Genomic DNA, 20,593 nt, shown 5'->3' on the forward strand with positions numbered 1-20,593 from the left:
AATTATAGAAATGTTCTTCATGTGTCTATTTCTTAGAGTGTGAAAAGGAGCTGGCTGGTTCATGTAGGAAACTTAAAATAATCTTTAGCTTTAGAGTTTTACTTCGGCTGAGCTATATCTTACGCACGCCAGCAGCATGGACACGAACTTTCTGGCAGGAAGTCTGAGCACTGGCCCCCTTCGTCTTTGGCTGAGCCTTTCTATGTCCCAGGCTCCAAGAGGACTGGCCGTGTGCCTTCCCTGAAGCGTGTATTACCGTATACTGCCGCAGTTCTTCAGTTCCTTGCTGCTGTCTTCATTAGGAATTCTTGAAATTCCTTTCTTTTCTCACTTGCTGAGCGGCTTGGGGTACAGATTTGTGGTCTCTGTAGAGCTTAGGTCTGGCTTGAAAAATCTTGGACTGTTTTTGAAAAGCACAAAGAGCTTGCTAGCTACCTTCTTTGCCCTGCTAAGGATGCGGTCCTCTTCTGTGATGTGTGTTGATGCTGGACTCCGGTGCTCCGGCTATTGGGAGGTGAAAAACTAGCTTTTGGAGAGGGCCTTTAAATCACACTCCATTTTGTTTCAGTGGTCAGTGCCACAACTAATTTTGGTAATCTTTAGTATTTCGCAAAAATGCTCCCCATCGTTAATATTTACAGTATTTTATTTCCCAAATTCTGCCTATTTCAATGACATCACAGATGAGTGATACTATGTATCTGATCTTCAAAGACTGACAAATAATTTGATGAAAGTAGCAAATTGAGCCTGGCCCGGGGCCATTCATGCAGCAGGCATAGGACCCAGATGCCAAATGTCAAATATCATTTAAGACCAGCAGAGTGCTAAAGCAACGGAACAGTTTACCTGGATAGCAATACCATTCCAGTTAATAGAAAACTCAAGAAGGAAATGATATCAGGGATAAAGACATATGAAAAACATTTAATAACCTTCAGAACATATGGAAATTAATGATATTCAGAGTTTGCAGAATACTGAGATTTTTAAGCTTAAAATAATCTTCCTGCTGATGCGCAGTTGCTGGAGGGTTCCCAAAATGCCACAGAGAAAATTAGATGCAAGCAAAAAAAGCAAAGCTCTGGGACTCAGAGTAAGGGTGGAAATAAAGTGCAACCGTTTGTGAAGAACAGAAGAGAATGTGTGTTTATGCTCCACTTTTCTCTTTAGCCATTCTAACGGGTTTGGACAGCATTCTTTTCCATAGTTTATTTGTAAAGAGGAGTTCGACCGATTTTACTTTGTTATCTTTGAAGGTGCTCTACATCCTTAAGACTGTTTCATCTATGTATTTAACAAAGCCTAGATGGCAGAATGGCTTCTTCTATTTGGAGAGTCACAGGCTAAGGGTATAACTGGGGGTACAATGTTTGCCCAGAATGCATGAGGCTCTGAGTTTGATCCCCAACACCCCCTTTCCCAGAATAATTGGCATCATGGTGAGGTGGGTGGAGGGGCATCTCAGATCCCCAGCATGGGAACTCTCTTAAGAGCCAAAGCAGAAAGAGGCCTGATGGACTTGCAGCCCTGTCTAGCATGTCTGAGCGTGAGGAGAACTGTCACACTCAGAACACAGCATGGCACAATGGCTGAGGAAGAGAGCCCACTGGAAGCTTCTATTTGACCATATTACACATTCATCATCACCTCTTTCTGCTTGAAATGGTAGTTCAATTGGGTAAAAGAGCTTAGTGTAATACTAAATCCCAGAGGTGGGATTTTTCCAAAGACAAAGATCTCCAGTTAAAAAAAGGAAGGATGTCCCCAGAGTCTTGGCAGATGCACTCAACAATGAATATCTGATTCTCTTCTACCCATTTACTATAATTGAGTCAGAGCCTCAGAGTCCTTGAACCCTGTCTCCCATATAACTCCCAGAACTCCCTGGCAAGCTGTGTGCCTTCTACAGACAGTTAAAGGCAGGACAGAAAGCTTAGCTGACTCGGGACTCAGAGTGACAGGCACTCTTCAAAGAGCTCCAAGGTTCACAAAAATCACAGGAGTGTGATGGGGGTCACCAGTCAATTTTTGAATTATTAACACATGATTAACAATTAAAGAAAAATACTGATAAGCTATTGAGGCAATTAATTATTTAGGTGTATAAAGTACAAAGTAGAAAAAAAAGATTAAGTGCAGTGGCTAAAACTCAGGCCACTAAGGCAGGAAGGCACAAAATGCCTGTCATAAAACTTGATTTGTCTGAGATCAAATCACATCTGACTCCCAAGCCCCATTCCATGCTGCTGGAGTAAAAGTACAGTTAGTGCTTATTTCTTACCCTCTTCTGGAGCTATGCAAAGCTGTCTGAGAAGGAAGGGTTCCTCTGTGGAACTGATGCTTAGGGTTTCTCCTGCTCTAGGACACTGGGCTCCAGGCTTCACAGTGGGGCTGCATTCCAGGGACTCCAACTCTGAAGTAGGCTTGGGGATGGAAAATGTTTTCCTGAGGCTTAGATTTTTGTTGCACTTGTCCCTTCCCTGCTTTTCAAAGCCCAGGGGCAGCCAGCAGTGGAAGGAATCCCAGAAGTCCTCTTCACTCTAGCCAGCCAAGCACCACTTCAATTCCCTTCCTCCTCCTTCTCCTTCTCTTTCTTCCTCTCCTCCTCCTCCTCCTCTTCCTCCTCCTCCTTCTCCTTCTAATAAAACATCACCTTTTCTCCCATTCCTGCCACAACCCTCTCTCAAATGCCTCCTTCTATCTCCAAAAAATTTAGACTGTCGTGAAAGAGAGAAAAAAGAAGGAAACATGAGATTTTGTTCCAGAAGCTTCACATTTTCTACTCAGCAATACCAATTTTCTCAGAGGCAGGAAACACTAAAGCCAAGCCACGCCCCATGGAAGTGGAGGTAGAAAAGGTGATGAACGAATAGACATTATAAGACAACCCCAAATGCCCACCAGTGGACCCTTCTATCCCATTTGCCCTCCAGGAAATCTTTAAGAGGAGTGAGCATTAAGAGTCTAGAGGTGCTGATGAGGCCTGACACTAATTAACTATTAACACACACAGTGTAACTGGATGGAGGACCACTATGGGTTCTGATCTCCTCAGTGAGGATAAATCTTCCTAATGAGCTTGTGCCTGGTGCTCAAGTTTTAGAAAGTCCATGTGGTTATGTCAACCCAAGTAGGAAGAAATCAACTAAACCAAACCCCTAAACTAAGAATGACCTCTGTCATCATCCTGCTAACGAATTTCTCCATTACTTTGGGAAGATTGTTTTGGGTCTGCCCCTTATCAAAAGAGCAAGAGAGTAATTCTTGTGATTATACATTTCAGGCTTGCCTCCCTTCTATGTCTGTGACAGGTAGGACCCGTGTTGAACGTCTTTATGTCTTACCCATAGTACCTAGTACAGCGTGGTGCCTACTTCGTTTATGAAGAATAATTCTGGTAGAAGCGCTATCGTTTTCAGGCTGGACCTGCGCTTGGGTCAGGACCTCCTTGCTGTCCTCTGGTTGCCCAGAGAGGCCGAGCTCCAACCCCAGCTGCGCGGTTCCCGGCCGGCCCTCACCTCCTGCAAGTCCTGGGGCAAAGGCAATCTCCGCCCTCCCAGCAAGAGCTGAGCTTTGACCCTAGTAGGAACTGGCAGAGCATTTACAGACAGCTGCTTTATTCAGGAACGACCTTGACCTCGCCTTCCCTTGCCAAGCACGGTCTTCCTGTAATGAACAGCTCCCTGCTGGAAACAGCTGAGTCTCTCTGCTTCCGGAACAGTGCATGCATGTCTGAAAGAGAACGCTTTTGTAAACTCCATCAAATGCAGCAGGGTACGGCAGCCGAGAGTGAGACTGTGCAGAGTCGGCTAGGGGCCGACTCTGAGGCCGAGCAGGATGCAGGGAGCGGCGCGGTCGTCAGCAGCAGGCGCTGGAGCCTAGCGCGGTCCCGTGGCCTTGTGTCTCCTAGTCAGCGCTCCGCAGCCTCCTGTCGCCCGGGAAACCCTTCTAGTTTGCGCACTCTCGGGCCCGATTCGCGCTGCGAGTGCTCGGGCCCTTCCGCGGGGCGCTGGCTGTACCCCCAGCTTCCTCAAGACAGCCAGACCGTCCATCCTGTGTTTGAAAGCCCTGACTCCTCCCGCGCCGCGGCTCCGGGATCCGAAGGCCGCTGGTGGAGGCCGGGGGCCCTTATGCTAGGCTCGAGACAGGCCGTGCCGCCCGCGGGGCGCCTCCAGGTGAGGCTTTCAGCCCCGCCCTTTCCCTGAAGCTTATCCCTTTTGGGTCCAGTCAGTTCTGTGGAGCATTCTTCATGAAGAGCTTTTCCTTGATTCATCCTGAAACGCCTGCTCAGTCTCTTCCCACTATTTCCCCCTGGCAATTCTGAACTCACCAAGGACTCACACAAAATTAAACTTCTCGGAGGCAAAAAGTTAATTAAGATTCGCCTGCAGCACCAAAGACCATATCTAAAGATATTAGGCAGTGACTTACAGTTTTGTTTTTGGTCTATTTGAGCATGCCTTGCTTCCAATTACATAATGATCACATACCATTACATTACATGTAATACTGTAATGGGAAAGCGCTGTAGATTAGTACCTGATTGGCAGCTAGTCTGGTGTTGCCTGAAGGGCATACTGAGGGAATAAATGTGAAGTCAGGAGCATCAACTGGAATTATGAAAGAGTAATTTGTGAGAAACACTTAGTGGAGTACTGGTATCGGTTTGTATCCCTCCAAAATTCATAGGTTGAACCTTACCTTCAAGGTGACAGTTTGAGCAGTAGGGTCCAGTCATCCCATGGCCCACAGCTCATGTGGCTTAGTGTCCCTATAAGAGAGCCTGGAGAAAACAGTTTAACTCCTTTTGCCTCTCCTCCAGGCCCGGACCCCGGGGATGAGCCACTGCTGAGGCTCACCAGACTGCAGTCTGCTGGGGCTTTGATTTCAGGGCTTCCGAGCCTCCATAACCCTGAGCAGTGAACTCGTAGGTGCTGGCATGGATGTGGAAAGGGAGAAATCCTAATAAGCTGTTGGCGAGAGTGTAAGTTAGTATAGCCATTATGGAAATCAGTATGGAAATTTCTAAAAAAAAATTAGAAATAGAACTGCCTTCTGACTCAGCAGTGTCATTACTAGCTATTTATCCACATGAAGTCAGCGTGTTAAGGAGATAGCTATGTTCTCATGTATATTGGAGCACAATATCTACAATATCAGATCCACCACTGGTGGCATCAACAGATGAGAGGATAAGGAGAATATGGTTGGATACAAAGAGACTTATTAGCCTGCCCTAAGAAGGGGTAAGATCCTGCCATTTTCAGTAACATGGGTGAACTTGAAGATGCTATTAGTGAAATAATCCAGGCACAGAGAGACAAATACCACAAAACTGCACTCATTTAGGGGATCTCAAAAAATTGAACTCATAGAAGTATACAACATAATAGTGGGGACAGAAGCCAAGAAGGGCAGAAAGGAAGGGAGGGGGGAAGTGTCGTTCCCCAGGCACAGAATTACAGACCAGGGAGTAAAATGTTCTAGTCTATATCAAAACATTATACACTAGCGCCTTAAATCTGCATAATAATTATTTGTCTATTAAAACTTGAAATTAAATTTCTGTTGCTTATAAATTACCCTACCTAAGGTATTTTATTACAGTAGCCCTAAAGGGCTAACACATGGGAGATACATATCTGGGATTACAGCAGGGACTTTAGGAAGATGCTCTCAAAATTACTTAAAACTAGTCCAATAATCTGAGAGTAGAGAAAAGGAACATTGGTTTCAAGTATCAAATAAGTTTAGGTGCGTTTAATTCCTTACAGAATTCTGAGGCAGTCCTCAGGAGATATTTTAGTTTCTTGCATCCTAAACAGGACTCTGCAGAGATGAGCGATGTGACCTTAGCAGAACGACGAGGCGAGAGGTCAGGAGCCCAGATGGGGAGTGAATGTTCCTGACTTGGTCAGCTGAGCCCGGAACACACGATCAAACACGGGAATGCTTGCAGCGCACACTGCAGAGGTCTCGCTAGCCCATTTTGCTAGTTTAAGCTTGAAATGGTCATCTTCCTCTCGGTGTTATTGTTCTCTCTGCAGGACAAAGTAATTCTTGTGAGCAAAGAAAAGCCCATAATCAGTGCTTCCAAACTCTATTTTATTTCATCCATTCTCCTTGCAGATTGAGCAGGCTCTCGCCCGTCTTGGTCCCTGCCATTGGTCTGGTGTTTACGCTGGAGGCAGCCCATCCTGGCTTTTAGAAGTGGGGTGTATATTGTAGTCCAGACAAAGGATAACATACTATTTTAGTAATATGGTGCTCTTTTTTATCTGGCTGCTGAGACAAATCAAGGCACGCATATGTGGCTACATCTCTAAAAGACACTCTAAATTAGGAACAGATTGATAAATTGTTATTTAACTTATAACATAAACCAATCACTGTCAATTTTTTATGGCTATATGAGAAGCTTCAGAGTGACATATGTCTTGAGTGTGAGAAACTGGAAGCTTTAATTGCAACCTGAAAGCAGTACAGATGAGGTCTCAGGTCTGGAAGAGCCTGGCTGCAACCTGCTGTGCAGCTCTGCTCTCTTGGCTGTGCAGCGTGGCCAAGGAAAGTGATGCACACAATTCATACAGCACCACCAAAACTCTCACTTCATTATTGATGATTTTATGTTTTAGCATCTGTCATTTCTCTCAGGGCCTGAAACAGCTGGCCAACCTGTTTTTCCTTTGCCACAGAGTAATATCTACTCAGGTTTGTTGGACTGTGTGATGATAGAGGACATAATCAGCATCCCTGGGTATCTACAGGATATTGCATAGATTCAAATCCTTGGTGCTTGAGTCTTAGACAGGAAACCGCAGGGCTTGCACGTAACACATGCATCCCTCCTTTACACTCGAAGTAAGTCATCCTTAGGTTACTCATAACATAGTGTAGTGTAAATGTTATGTAAATGAGTTATACAGAATTATTTAGAGAATAATGACAAGAGGAAGTCCATCTTTATTGAACACAGATTCAGTTTATTTTCTGTCCTCTGTGGGCTGAATTTACAGATGCACAGCCCACAGAGAAAGAACTTCTAGTTAGCAGTATGAAATTTAGAATCAGCCAATTAGAGTTCGAGTCAGCTCTTCTACTTACTTTCTATGTGACGTTGGACAAGTTACTTTTCTTCCTTTGTGTCTTAGGTTAAATGATTGATATGGATCTATAACTATACCTATGTGTTATGGTTTGTGTCTAGTTGTCCCCTCAAAGCCTCATGCAGTCACTGGGGTAGCTTCTAGAGTTTGGGATTAATTTATGGTCCAATGCAGGGATTGTGGGTATGAGTGCTGCACCCACCCTGGAGTGGGTAATCTGCATACAATGTAGGGAAGGGAGAGAGGCTTTCTAGCTGGCTAAGCAGCCACCTCTCCCTTTGCTCTTTGCTGCTTTCCACCACTGCAAACTGCTGCTTTCTTCCATGTGCCAATCAACTTTGGATCCAGACAAGTATGGACTGAAACCTCCACTAACTGTGAGCTAAATAAACCTCTCCTTCCTTAATTCTGGATGTTGGGTATTTTGTCCCATTAATTGAGAGAAAAGTAACTGAGCCACTATGCCATTATCTATATCTATTTATCTCTTCAAATAATATCTGACATTGGTAATATATTTTAGAAACGGCAGTGATGTTTGCATATTTATCCCAGAAATTTTAAAGACTAGTTTTGAGTCCCCATGAGTGTTTTTTTCAACACTAGTAATTACAGATTAAGCAAAATGACTTCTTGCATAAAAGCCAGATAATCATTGGCAGTAGAATTTCAATGTCCTGTTTAGGTCACCAACTTATTTTAAGTTCTTGAAGAGATTTGTTTACTTCAAATGTGTTTATCTTCAAGAGGAGTTTGATCTTTTTGAAGCATGTATTCATTGAAGTCAACTATAAAATTATAGAATTTTGTTATAATAAACATTTATCTTTTCTTCAAACTGCTGCTCATTGTCTCTTTCCACATTTGATCAGATGTTAAAATTACATTTTTTTCCCTCTAATTTTGCAAACTAAGAATCTCTTAAAACCAACACTTTAAGACAAAAGCAAACACACACAGATATTTTCTCTTAGTGCTTTCCATTCACCAAACTCCATTTTTCTCTTCCTCTATTCATTTCTTTTGGTGTGTTAAAGGCTTACTTGTTGCAGATGTTGATGAAGCAGTCACTGAAAATGTTCCCCAGGAGGCTTTCAGTTTATCTCTCAAGCTAGGCAATTGCCTTAGGAAAAGAAATATTGGGTTTGCTCTGGAGAAGCCAGTGTGCCTGGAGCAACAGTAGAACACAGAAGAGCCAAGTGAAACATACCTGGAAAGGAACATCCAGCCACATTGAGTTTCTTGCTTCTTCTCAGGAAAACACATAATGTCCAGTACTTTTAGTGCTATAGGAATTCAAAATGACCACAGTCCTACAAAAATGGGAGATGAATATATTTTTAAAATATATGCCTATCTATGCAAATGAGCTCTTCTGATGCCATGTCATAGATAGACAGATTTCATAGGTCGATATCAGATATTCCTCAAATGGTCACCATGAATGGCAGTGAGTCTTGCTCATTTTTCTAGTTCTTTGCAGTTTAAGATCCTGTGACCTTAAAAAAGAGGAGAAAGGGATATAAGAAGAATTGAGATATGTTTCGTACATGAACCAACTCCCTACAAAGAATGTAGTCACTTCACACTCCAAACATGAAAAAAACACATGGAAAAAAAAATCAAGATTCTACATGAAGAACAAACATGCTGCAGCCTATGTTGCTCAGAAGAAAAAAATGTTTGTAGTTGTCTACAGGTAGAACAGAAAGCAAGAAAGAAACTATCTTCTATTTTTCAGTTGATATATGCTGACTCCCCATGAACACTTATTTATGTATGTATGTATGTATGTATGTATGTATGTATGTATGTATTTTGCGGTACTGGGGATTGAACTCAGGACCTTGCACTTGCCAGGCAAGTGCTTATTCTACTGAGCTATCTCTCCAACCCCCCAAGAACATTTATGAACTGCCCATCACATGTCTAGGGCTATGCTAAGCTATATGCAAACATGCTGCCATGCATGAGTGCTGTGTTTTTGCATACCCGACACTTGAACACACTTCCTATGTTCTTGGAAATTTCTTCACATTACAAACCTTGGGGATAGATCGACCTTACTGACTTTTATAGAACCTCATGTAAGCTTTAAGATTTACCTTGAGAAAGCCCATGGGGTATAACTGGAAGTCTACAAATGAGAGGCATGCTCTACAGACTTGAATACCTTGTGAGGCTTCTCCTGGAGTGGTGATGGCTTGAGCAGAGTTCAAGGAGCCAGCTGGGTGCTCCAGCAGGTGTCCAGGAACCACCAAGAGAGCTCAGAAGGGCACTGTGTCTTCTAATCTGATGAGAGTGGGCAGGGTTTCCTCAACAGCAAGTATGCAGTGTGACCTGAGACAACATTCCTGATTGTATATCCATAACCTTGTTCTCTAGCCTTCCTCAAATTCTGGACACAATGGAGGATCTTTTTTTTTTTTTTTTTTTTTTTTTTTTTTTTTTTTGTGGAACCAGGGATTGAACTCAGGCCCTTGTGCTTGCCAGGGAAGCACTTATTCCACTGAGCCATCTCCCCAGCCCCACAGTGGAGGATCTTAATTTTCTTCTTTACCTATATCAGTCAGAATTAAAATTGTTGCTTTCATATCACAACCCTTCATGATGTTTAAAGTGGCATCAGAAATGGCTGTATGCAATTGACTTCCAAAAACATAGGGGAATCTGGAATTGTTTGATATGGTTTCAAAGGGGTCTAAAGATTGTGAAAATCCACCTGCATATGAAGGTCTGAACTCTTGAAGCTAATGAGATGGAATTGTGATACCACTGCAAATCAAATAATATCTGCAAAAGCACTTAACCATTGCCAAATTATGGACTTTCTACAGTCTGAAAATTGATATGAGTAAGAGTAGATTCCAAGGTAGCTAGCTTCAAGGAACAGATTTGTTAATATGGCTATTCTTATCATGTGTTCTAGATTTAATGTGCTAGTCCAGGTGGTAGGAAGTAGTTCTAATAATGGTGGCTATGCTGAATGAAGCTGAGATGGCAGGTCTCCCTTGGTGCTCTGTAGAGAAAGTGTTCAAACTCTCTGAAGATGAGCACATGGGAGTGGATTCATCATATGCCACCTGCACACATCATGTCCCTCTGGTAAGTATGTTAATAACAGAAGCATCAACCCTTTTTTAAAAAAATTCTATATGTCTACTCTGCATGGGTAAGATGTTGAAGTGTAAATGAATTCTCTGTTTTTAATATGTGAAGCAATGTGGCTGTATGGTTTTCACACTAAGTAACAGAGTTCACATTAAATTTAGAAATCTTCAGCTATTGTCAATTGATCACTGGGGTAGAAAGGTGGGAATAAGTGTATGAGCTCTTGAAATATTATTCAATTTGGAGAAGTTAAAACTTAACCTGGTTAACAGAGGCCCTAATTAACAGAGCCACAGAATGGAGACTTAGCCTTATTTTATGCTCAGCTCTTACTAACAGTGACCATATAAAGACTAATACCACTGGAGATTTTTATTACTTATATTTCCTGAGAGCAGAGATCACACTGTCTCTCAGGACATACGAGAAGCACCAGTGTTAGTTACAAAGAAGAGAAGAGAGCCCAGGCCCAAGTCTTTATGGGGTTTCCTCAGGAAACCCTAGGGAAGAGTAAACACTAGGGTTGACCTCGTTTGAATAATGTAGATTCAGGGGTGGTCTCTGGTGTCTTGGCCTGGGCTCAGTGAGTGGAAGTATTGACTGGGTATGAAAGTTAGATAAAATCGGGTTTTATCTAACTTGGAGTTCTAGACTCTTGATTGGTTTGCATCTGAAAAGCATTCTCCAAGCTAAGCTGAGCCTTTTGCTTGTTTTAATAACTGACTAGCCATGGGAAGGGCAGTTTTTCCCAGCCAGCAAGATCTCAAAGCATCATATAATGCATCATGTGGGTGTAAAACTTGATTATTACAAATCCTCATTGTGTTAATTGGATTTTCACTGTTGTGATGTAATGCCTAAGAAGAAAGCTTGGAAGAGGAAAGGTTTCCTTTAGCTCAGCTGTCAGAGGGTTCAGTAGTTGGCTGGTTTGGCGACAATGGGCCTAAAGTGAGGCAGGAATCATGGCCGAATGTGCTGTGAAGAAATTTTCCACCTTGTTGCTGTGTCCAGGGAAGCTCTTGAAATTCCCTAGGTGCAGGGAAGGATGGCAGAGTATGAAGAAATGAAGAGGAGTCAGAATGTAAAAAGCTGAGGTCAGGTGGAACTTCCTCTTCTGGTGGGAGAAAAAGAACTGCTCAAGTACTACAGAGTGTTTATACAATCAGCAAGAGGTTGATAACAGGTGAAATCTCTCTCCTAATGAGAGTAAGGACCTGTACAACAACATGTTTGTCTGGCTGGCCTTGGGCCCTCTGTGTTCTCTGGGCTGGCCTTGCGTTAGCCCAACATGTGTGATTGATCTCCAGCCTAGCCCCTCCCCACACCTCATGGCATTCAAGCAGTGTGGAGTGCAGAGGACATGCTAGAGAGAGACAAAGAAAAGGGATGGGGACCAGACACAGTGCCAGGGTTACATCCTTAGGATCTACTCCTTTCATCTTGTCCCTTCCTCCTGTTTCCTTCACCCCTGTAATGCTATCACATTGGAATCACATCAGTGGGTTAATTCCTGATAAAGTTAGCCAGGCATAATTTAGCCAGCCTCCAAGGCCCATTAACAACCAAACCTTCAACATAAGAAAACTTTTGGGGGGTCATCTGGATCTCAACCATAACATCATCAAAGAATCAAACTCAAGTCCATGTTCAGACATAGAGTCTCCTTAGTGAGTGGAGGTCAGCTCTTCAGGACTGACCTGATTCAAGTTCACACTGCTTCTTCTTCCAGACTTCTCCAAAGAGGCCAACAGATAGGTGTCATGATGAATGATGATGGGAAGGAAAATATACAAACATTTTAAGGGTTATTGAACATCGGATAAAACCAATGCTAATTCCTAGAAACCAGGAGTGCTATCAGCAGAATAGGATTTATGAGGATTGGAAAATGAATAACTTTAATTCCCATTTTCCTTTGTTGTAGGCTCACTGAGATGTTAAATACTTTTTGTGATTATTCCCTGTCAAGTCTTTGGTTGTATGCAGGATGGTTGCATCATACTGTGTGGAATTATGACCTTGTATTTACTTGTGGATAAAATATGGTTTAAGAGAAGGGTTTGGATATAAGGTTGACAAAGGGTGGAATTGTGGTGGTTAGGGTAAAACATCAACTTGATTCTCTTTGGGATCTACCCTGGGGATTGCTGGAACACACTAATAGGTGTGTCTGGGTGGGTCGTGGAGGTGTGCCCTGGATTCTTCATCTGGTCTCCCCTATTCTTCTCCTCCTGCATTGCCTCCTCCTCTGCTTCCCAGCTGCCATGAACTACAAAGCTGTGCCATGCCCTTCTGCCATGCTTCTGCCTCGGAGCCTGCCAAGCAGGGACTGAACTTGTGGTGACTATGAACAGAACTAAACCTCTTTAATGCTGTAAGTTGGGGATGATGGCTTTTGTGTCTCAGCAACCAGAAAGCTGACTGATGCAGCAGTTTGTGAGAGTGTACCCATCATAGACATACATATCAGTAAGTAGATCCCTACAGTGGTTTTCTGCACTGGAGTACTGATGTCTATGGTAGGAAGGGCCAATGGAAATCCTTAGGATTCCTCCATGGCAAAATGATAAGCCAGTATCTTACTCTAGGGTGAGATCCCAGAGTTAAAAATCACCCTCAAAATCCTGCACTGTGCAGGGCTGCTCATCCTGTTGGATTACCCATCAGTTTACCATTTTTGGCTTCTGCTGAAGGTGGTTTGCCTGATGCACAAGAACATCTGCATATAGCCCCTATTCCTGATGCATTCGCCTTACTTAAGAATATCAATAAGTCCTCTGGTTACGGGGTATGCAATTAGTAACTCAGTGAAATCTTCTTTCTCTCAGGAGCTAGCAAACTGATTCTTAAAGGACCAGACTGTAAATATTTTAGGCTTGTGGAGTCTTTAAGTCTGTACTATAGTTGCTCAGCTCTTATTTTTATAGTGCAAAATCAGCCATGGATAATACATAAGTGAGTGGGCATAGGTGTTTCTATAAGGTTTATTTAAAAACACTTGGCCCTGGGCACAGCTTAGCATCTTCTGCTCCATGCCCATAACCAATAAATACCAAAAACAGTCTTCTCCAGCCTGGCTAGGACACAGGTCCATCTTTGTCAATGAGGGTGTGGCAAAAGCTCTTCTGCTAATAGAGATGGCTGGGCCAGGGCATTTTTATTCCAAGATAACTTGGTCTATGATTCTATGGTGTTTACAAATTTCCAACCCTTTTCATGATTTTTGAAGAGTATAGAAAGAGACTGTGCAACACCTTACCTGCCTATGAAGTTTAGTCTCAAGCTAAAACCTCTCCTTTCACAATATTGGGTGGAAATTTTATTGTATGCATAGAGTTACAAGTTTCCATTTTGGTGGCTTTCCCAAACAAAACTTAATCTACTATAAGGTGACTTGTTAGAAACACACTTCCAGCAACCTATTCAGCTAAAAATAAAATAATAAGTTTTGACCCCATTTAACTCTTTCCTATATTCACACTTCTTTTCCTGAGCTTTTCAGTTGTGTTGGAACATGTGATAGCTATTTTAGCTAAGAAACTTCAAATCTGGTATTTCTTAAGAAGATGTCAGTTAAGCGATCTTGTTAGTACACCTTGACATTCTGGGTTTAATTATTATTTCTGTGGTTTGAATGTGTTCCAAATTCCCAGTTGGAAACTCATTACCTGGTGCAGCAGTGTTGGGAGGTGGGCCTAGGAGGAAGCGAGGGGTCCTGAGAGCTCAACTTCCTTTCCTGGACTAAGGTCACTGTGTCAGTTATGGATTTCTTATCTCAAAGTGGGTTGTTACAAAAGTGTTCTTGTTCCTTGTGCTTTCCCTTTCAAATGTGACCCAGCAATGAAGGTCCTTACCAGGCCCTTGGACTTTGCAGCCTCCAGAGTTGTGAGCCAAATAAACATTTTTTCCTTTATGAATTACCCAGGATATGGTCTTTAGTTATAGCAGTGGAAAATGGATTAAGATAGTTATACATTTCAAAATTTCAGATATGAAATCTTTGTTTCACAAGGGAATGCCTAGACTTTTATTGGCTTTCTACCAATTTTTTTCTATTGAAATCTGATTTATCCTAGTACAGTCACACCAACAGATCTGAATTACTGTATGGTGACTCTATTTATTACTGCAGAACTGCTAATGTCCCCACTTAAACAGGAATCCTGGATTCCAGACCAGCACAGGGCTAGAAGGCAAAGAGGATAGATTCCCTGTCAATCATTTTGCTACACCATGTTCTAAAGCTGTTTAGCATTATCCCTTAGTTGCTGTTTCAAATAGACATTTTATAACCATAAGTCAAAGGCAGCCTGCCCACAATGCAGAAAAAACTGGCCCTGGAGGTCTGGGGAAACTCTGTGGTTGGATATATATTTAAGTTTCTGTTGTTTGAATATATCTCATTACTCATTCTGAGTGACCCTATCACTTATCCCATTAAAATGATCAAGCTCACCACAGAGTGACTAAATGGAAATATATGGTTCACTTTGTCTATAATCCCTCCTCATGAAACAAAAGTGCTTAAATACCCAAGACAGATTTCTAAGTCCATTACTCAATGGCTGTAGCTTAACTGTCTTCCATCTTAGTTGCTAAATCTTAATTAACTTTGCTGAATGCTGGAGTCTCCCCTACGACATATTGTGTCAACCAATGTTGTGTAAATTTTTCTCTTAAGCCAATTTGTGGCAAGATGTCCCCAATAAATTATAAGAGTGAGAGAAGAGTTACAGGTGGAGAGAAAAAGAGAAGGAATGAGAGCCAAAGAAGATAATGATATCCAGGAATTTATGCCTAAAATGTTTGATATTCAGACGTAGTGAGGTTAAGCTTAACAGCCTAGGTTGTACGGTAATAACAATAAGCTTGTCTTCTGGATGGTTAACAACCTAAGTTTGCAAACCAAATTACAGAAAAAGGGCTGCAAGGAAAGCCAACTTTTTGGCCCTAGCCTTCCAAGGTCAATTAAGACTCAGGACATATGAGAACTTGTACTGTTACATCATGTAGCTCAGCAGTGTCCCAAATTTTCTGATCAAGGAGATTATGCGGCCAAAGAGAAAAGTGATCGATGATGTAGAGTGTGCCTAAGGAGAGTCACATGGAGAGAAAACATTCTCTCAGGCTTTCACAGAGAGCACATTGGCCAAGTAATGGCCGTGATTCATCCACATGGCTGACACTGACAAAGGATCTACAATCTGAGGTACAGGATCTCAGGATGAATCCTGAGGGGATTTGACTGGCCTGATCAGACCCAAAAGCTACAACTCTTGTTGCATAGGTCCTGCTTTACCTTGGTCTTAACCATCCAGTAGAAAAGTATAAAAACGAAATATGAGAAGTAAAGCCATGCTGTTATGTTGAGTTGTGGGGGACTCGGGTCAACAATTTCTGACATTGCCAGTAAAGCGGAAGACCCAATACTATTATGGGCTACTGGACTCTTTTAGAATATTTTGCTGAGCTTAAACACTTATAATATTCAAATAACAGAACTTAACAAAAAAGGGGTATACAGATGAATGTCCATTTTGTATCTCTGTATACAAAGGGGTTAGGATAGATGTATAGTTACATTCTCTTAATGAATAGAGGGATCTGTTCTAATAGTGTTTGTAAATAGGATATCATGTCTGCATCTTGTACAGCAATTAACCACTAGTAAGAATGTATGCAACGTGTTTATTATTGAAACTGTCCTACCAATTTGATTTGAAACTGTCTCATTGCTATTTGTTTCTCAATAAAATTATGAAAAAAAAAAGATAATGACTAGGTTTCTATACAAACCATCTTAGGAAATTTGAGCATTTCAGTTATTATCATGACAACCCAAATCAGCATAGGTGAATAGACTGTTGAGGTCCATTTACATCACTAAAGTAGCTGTGCCACGGTGGTGCATTTTGTGAATGTGAGTTAGACCTCAGATATGAGTTGCTTTTGAGCGCAAACTAGCAGTGACCTCAATCACACCTAGACTGCAGACCCCAAGGTAAGACATTCTAAAGGTATCTCCCCTCCACTGAGAGCAGGGCAAAGACAACATGCAAAGAAAGAAAATGCTTCTCTTTATACCTGCTCTAGAAAGAGTTTTCCTCTGGTTTCTCTCAATGTCAAGGCTAGAAATTTCAGTGCACAAAAATCAGGGGAAATTCTCGGATATTACCGGGCAGCCAACCTTTATCAATCTATGTGTACTGTAAGAATAAGAAAGTCTTTTGCAGGATTTATATATCAGAATCAGCTGCTTGCTATCTGAGAAGATATTTGCAATTGGGACAGACAAGGACTCCCGGTGTCTATTATCTGTGCAGTGTGTTTTGAGTTGCTTTGCGTTTGCATCTGAATGAGTTATGTCTCATCCACCTCTTCCTTGTGGATTTATTGCCATTGGATGACTCTCCTTTTCACTCTGTAAAACTTGAATTTGAAAAAAAAAGTTAAAAAAGACAATTTTATGTATTTTTTACAGGGTCTCACTACACAGCTTGGACTTGGAGTGATTTCCCTGTCTCAGCCTCCCCAGTGCTGAGATTTCAGGTGTGCACTACCACACCTGGTCTTGGTGGCCAATTTGGCATGCCTGGGTTTGGGCCTGCATAGCATGAAGTACCAGGGATCAGACCTGGGTCCTTGTACGTGCCTAGGCAGGTGCTTAGACCACTGAGCTATCTCTGTGGCCCTGAAAAAAAAAGTTTGGAAGTTGAATGTTTTTCATATTCAACTCATTAATATTAATATTTTCATAAAAAGAAAACTTATTTTGCAAAACCTCAAATGAAATAGGTATGTTTACATATTCAGGTTCTTAAAATACATTCTTGCTGGGTGACAATCTAATGTAGAGTTAGATGCTGTAACTCTTTGGGGAAGGACCTTGGGAAACTGGGTGGAGTGCTAGAGGATGAGATTACACCTCACACTCTCAAGCTCGCCTGCATTTTTTTCCCTCTCATCACCTGAGCACCTGTTGTGTGAGGAGTGCAGCCTTCCATGGGTGTGGAGGAACATGAGCAACACCTATGTCAGCCTAAATGTTTGAAGGGTGGCTGGACCTGTGAGGGCCAGATGATGCTGTGCAAGAGGAGGGACTAGCCAGATGAGAGGGTGGTAGCAGGTTGTTTCTGCTTCCAGATGCAGCTTTCCCTGGGAGGACCCACACATTAGATATGTAGCTCTGGAACTCCAGTTAGAACTAGAGTGATCCTGCTGCACATTTAACAGAGCACAGGCTCTGGGGGCCCACTGGTGGCCATAGCAGTGACTTCTCTGGACACAGGGCCAGGACCTCTTCATTGCATGGAAAGATTCTTGATTATGGCTCTAAACATGGGCTCAGGAACACTTCCCCAACTTGAACAGTTGCAGAAGGTGATGGCATTGTCCATACTTGTAGACAAGAAACTAAGTTTCAGTGGAATGACTAACCTAACTTGACTAAGGAACATGTAGAAGAGACTGTAGGGAGCCAGGAATAGATGACTTGGGTGCAGGGGTATACCTGGGATGCCTGTTGCTCCCATATTGGCGAGGAGACATTGTCCTCCATGAGCCTCAGTTTCCCTCTCTATTGTTTGATATTGCAGAGGCTTCCTAGAGGCTTGTCATTCCAAGAGGCTGAGGGGAAATAGCTACATACAAGACTTGGATAAGGATGGGGAAGGCCCTGACTGTGGCTCAGACTGGCAGTCATTGACTCTCTTGACTCCAACCCCAGACCCTTCTCCTCCCTCCCTCTCATGAGGGCATTGTCTGCTGGTGCACCTCAGAGGTGCACTGAAGTGTGGAATTAACTGCAGAAGGTTGGTTTTGAGCTCTCCATGATATTTGCAGGATTCCAGGTCAAAGTACACATGCCTCAGTGCTTACACTGATTACATCAAGCCACACACTGTTAAGCAAAAGATGCTCTATTCCCAAATTTAAAATGAGATGTAGCCAGGACAAGATCCAGCCATGGTGCTGGTCACTGATGCGCATCTGAGGAAGCAGACTGCTCCTCACGGCTGTGCTTGTGGTTGTGAGTGTGTGTACCCTGCCTACGTGAAGTAGTTATGGGCCCAATCCAGAACAATTCAATGCAAATAAAACAGGTGGGGTTTGTGTAAGGTACTTTGCAAAAAGACTTATTTGATTTTAATGCACAGCCAGGAGTGATAAGCCTTGACCCACTGCCAAAGGACCTTATTCTCTTAGGAAGCTCTTGACTCTCAGTATGTCAGATTCTAAAAACATTCCCCTCAGAATTTCAAAGTTTTGTTGTTTTCACATGTGCCTCCTAATAGCTTCCCCATTTCACCACCGCCAGACTGTCCTCTGCCCAGAGACCTGGATGTTGAGTTTTGGAGGGCTCTGTGCTCTGAGCGCCTTCCTCCATCCTGAGAGGCTGTCACTGGTGAGTCTGCAGCTCATGGAGGACCTGGCTCCCCCAGCTCAGGTGTTCCCATCAACTCCAAGAAGGAAAATATGTGAACTTGAAGGGATCTTGTTCGGTCTTTAGAGAAGCTCAACAAGGTTTTCCAAACATTTCCTGTTTCCTAGAGTCATTTTAGTATATAAACGGCCTTCTTCAAACACATGGAGCCTCAGTGCTCTCAGATGTGGTATGGTCATTAGGCCTTACTCATTGCTTTTAGATTTTTTTTTCAATTAATTGCTTTATTTTTTTTTTCATGGCCCTAAATTTATGACTTTAAGATTGAGAATAAACAAGACATACATCTTGTTTTAGTGGAACTGGTTTTATGTGACAGAAGGGATGCAATTTCCCTATGTTCTGTTATCCTGTCTTTTCTTTAAGCTCTCAGCCCACTCTTAAAATAGCAGAGAAGGAAATATTCTTTTTTTTTTTCTCCTTAGAGAAAAGAGAGCTATTATCTCTCACTCCTTCTGGCAGGGTCCTGGCTTCTTTATGTGCTTGGAACTTAAAGGGAATAGAAATGTTCCTGGAGTTAGTGGGTCTTCCTCTTGGTAAAAATTGAATTGGGGTAGAGTTCCAAAAATAGTAGTTGTACAAGGTAAAGCTCATTGGCAACAAACTAGGAGAGCACGGTGAAGTGAGTTCAAGGCTGTGACTCCTCGCAGTGTGGCCACTCAGGTACATGTATCTGAGCGGAGTTTGCACTCAACATTACTAACAGTATGGACAGGACAAATACCAGCTAGCAAGGTGGGAAGTGGTGAGCACATGCTTTCCCTGCTGTGGAAAGGAGATTCAAGTTCCCAGTGGCAGTGACTTCAGTGCTTAGACCAAGCAAAGTCACCTTAGGCTCAGCAGGCACGTCCGATGTCTTCTGCATTGTGGAATGGTGCTGGCTCTTTTGAACTTGTGAGGTACTTAATGCTTACTCTCCCAGGAGCCTCTGAAGAGCAACTGAAAAAGGAGTATAATGGTTGACATATTGTGTCAACTTGGCCTGATTGCCTCTTGATTTCATACACTGGGCCTTGGGGTCCCGCCAAGCTGGGTGAGGAGGTCCTGCCATAGTTCATGGAGGGGGCCCTTCCAAAGGGGTCAGCTCTAGGGCTAGGAGGGCCCGCCTCAGAGTGACTCAGCACAAAAAGGGTATATAAAGGGGTGGAGGAAGGATTCTGCATTCCACTTCTTCAGAGGAATTTCAGTCTTTACAGTCAGCTTGGACTTCGTCTCCTGTCTTCCAACACAGACTCTTTAGCCTGTAGCTTGAACCCTTCAGCTTTCTGTCACAGATTCTTCAGCCTTCCATTGCAGACTCATTGGCTGACTAATAGAGACTTATCGTGAGCTTCAGCCCTTGGAACTGAATCCTTCAGTCTCAGAGTTAGCTGGAAAGCAAGTTTATATGAAAAAGAACTTCAGAGACAATTTACCAGGGCTGACATCTGCTGCTCAGCTTGTGAATTCTGGGTGGTGCTCACTCCCCTCAGCAGTGATGTGTGGATGAGAAAGATGCTTACTCTGTTAAGACCTATTGTGCCTTGGCATGCCATATTCCATGTGAATATCTTTTCACAGCTCTGGTTGGATGTTCATTTCCTTTCCTCCCTGGGTGAGAGGTTCCTGATGTCTGGGCCATCTCCATACTCTGCAGGCCTTACAAGTCCTAAAAATACAGTGGTAGTCCCATGCTCCATTCCTCTAGCTGTGTGGTTAGAGTTGCTATGTGGTTTCCCTGCCAAAAATCCTGTCTCTGTTTGTCTATTTAACATTCAGCTACTTTCAAGCCAACCAATACAGGTTTTCTCTTCCAGAGTTAATTTTTTATTTTTTATTTTTTTTATTTTTTTTGGCTGAGAAGGCATAAGTTTTTATTTTTTTAAATTTTTTTTTCAAAGTTTTATTGATAAACAGATAGCAATGAGACAGTTTCAAATCAAATCAGAAG

Source organism: Octodon degus, unplaced genomic scaffold (assembly GCF_000260255.1).
Source record: "Octodon degus isolate 3935 unplaced genomic scaffold, OctDeg1.0 scaffold00111, whole genome shotgun sequence".
Taxonomy (NCBI): domain Eukaryota; kingdom Metazoa; phylum Chordata; class Mammalia; order Rodentia; family Octodontidae; genus Octodon; species Octodon degus.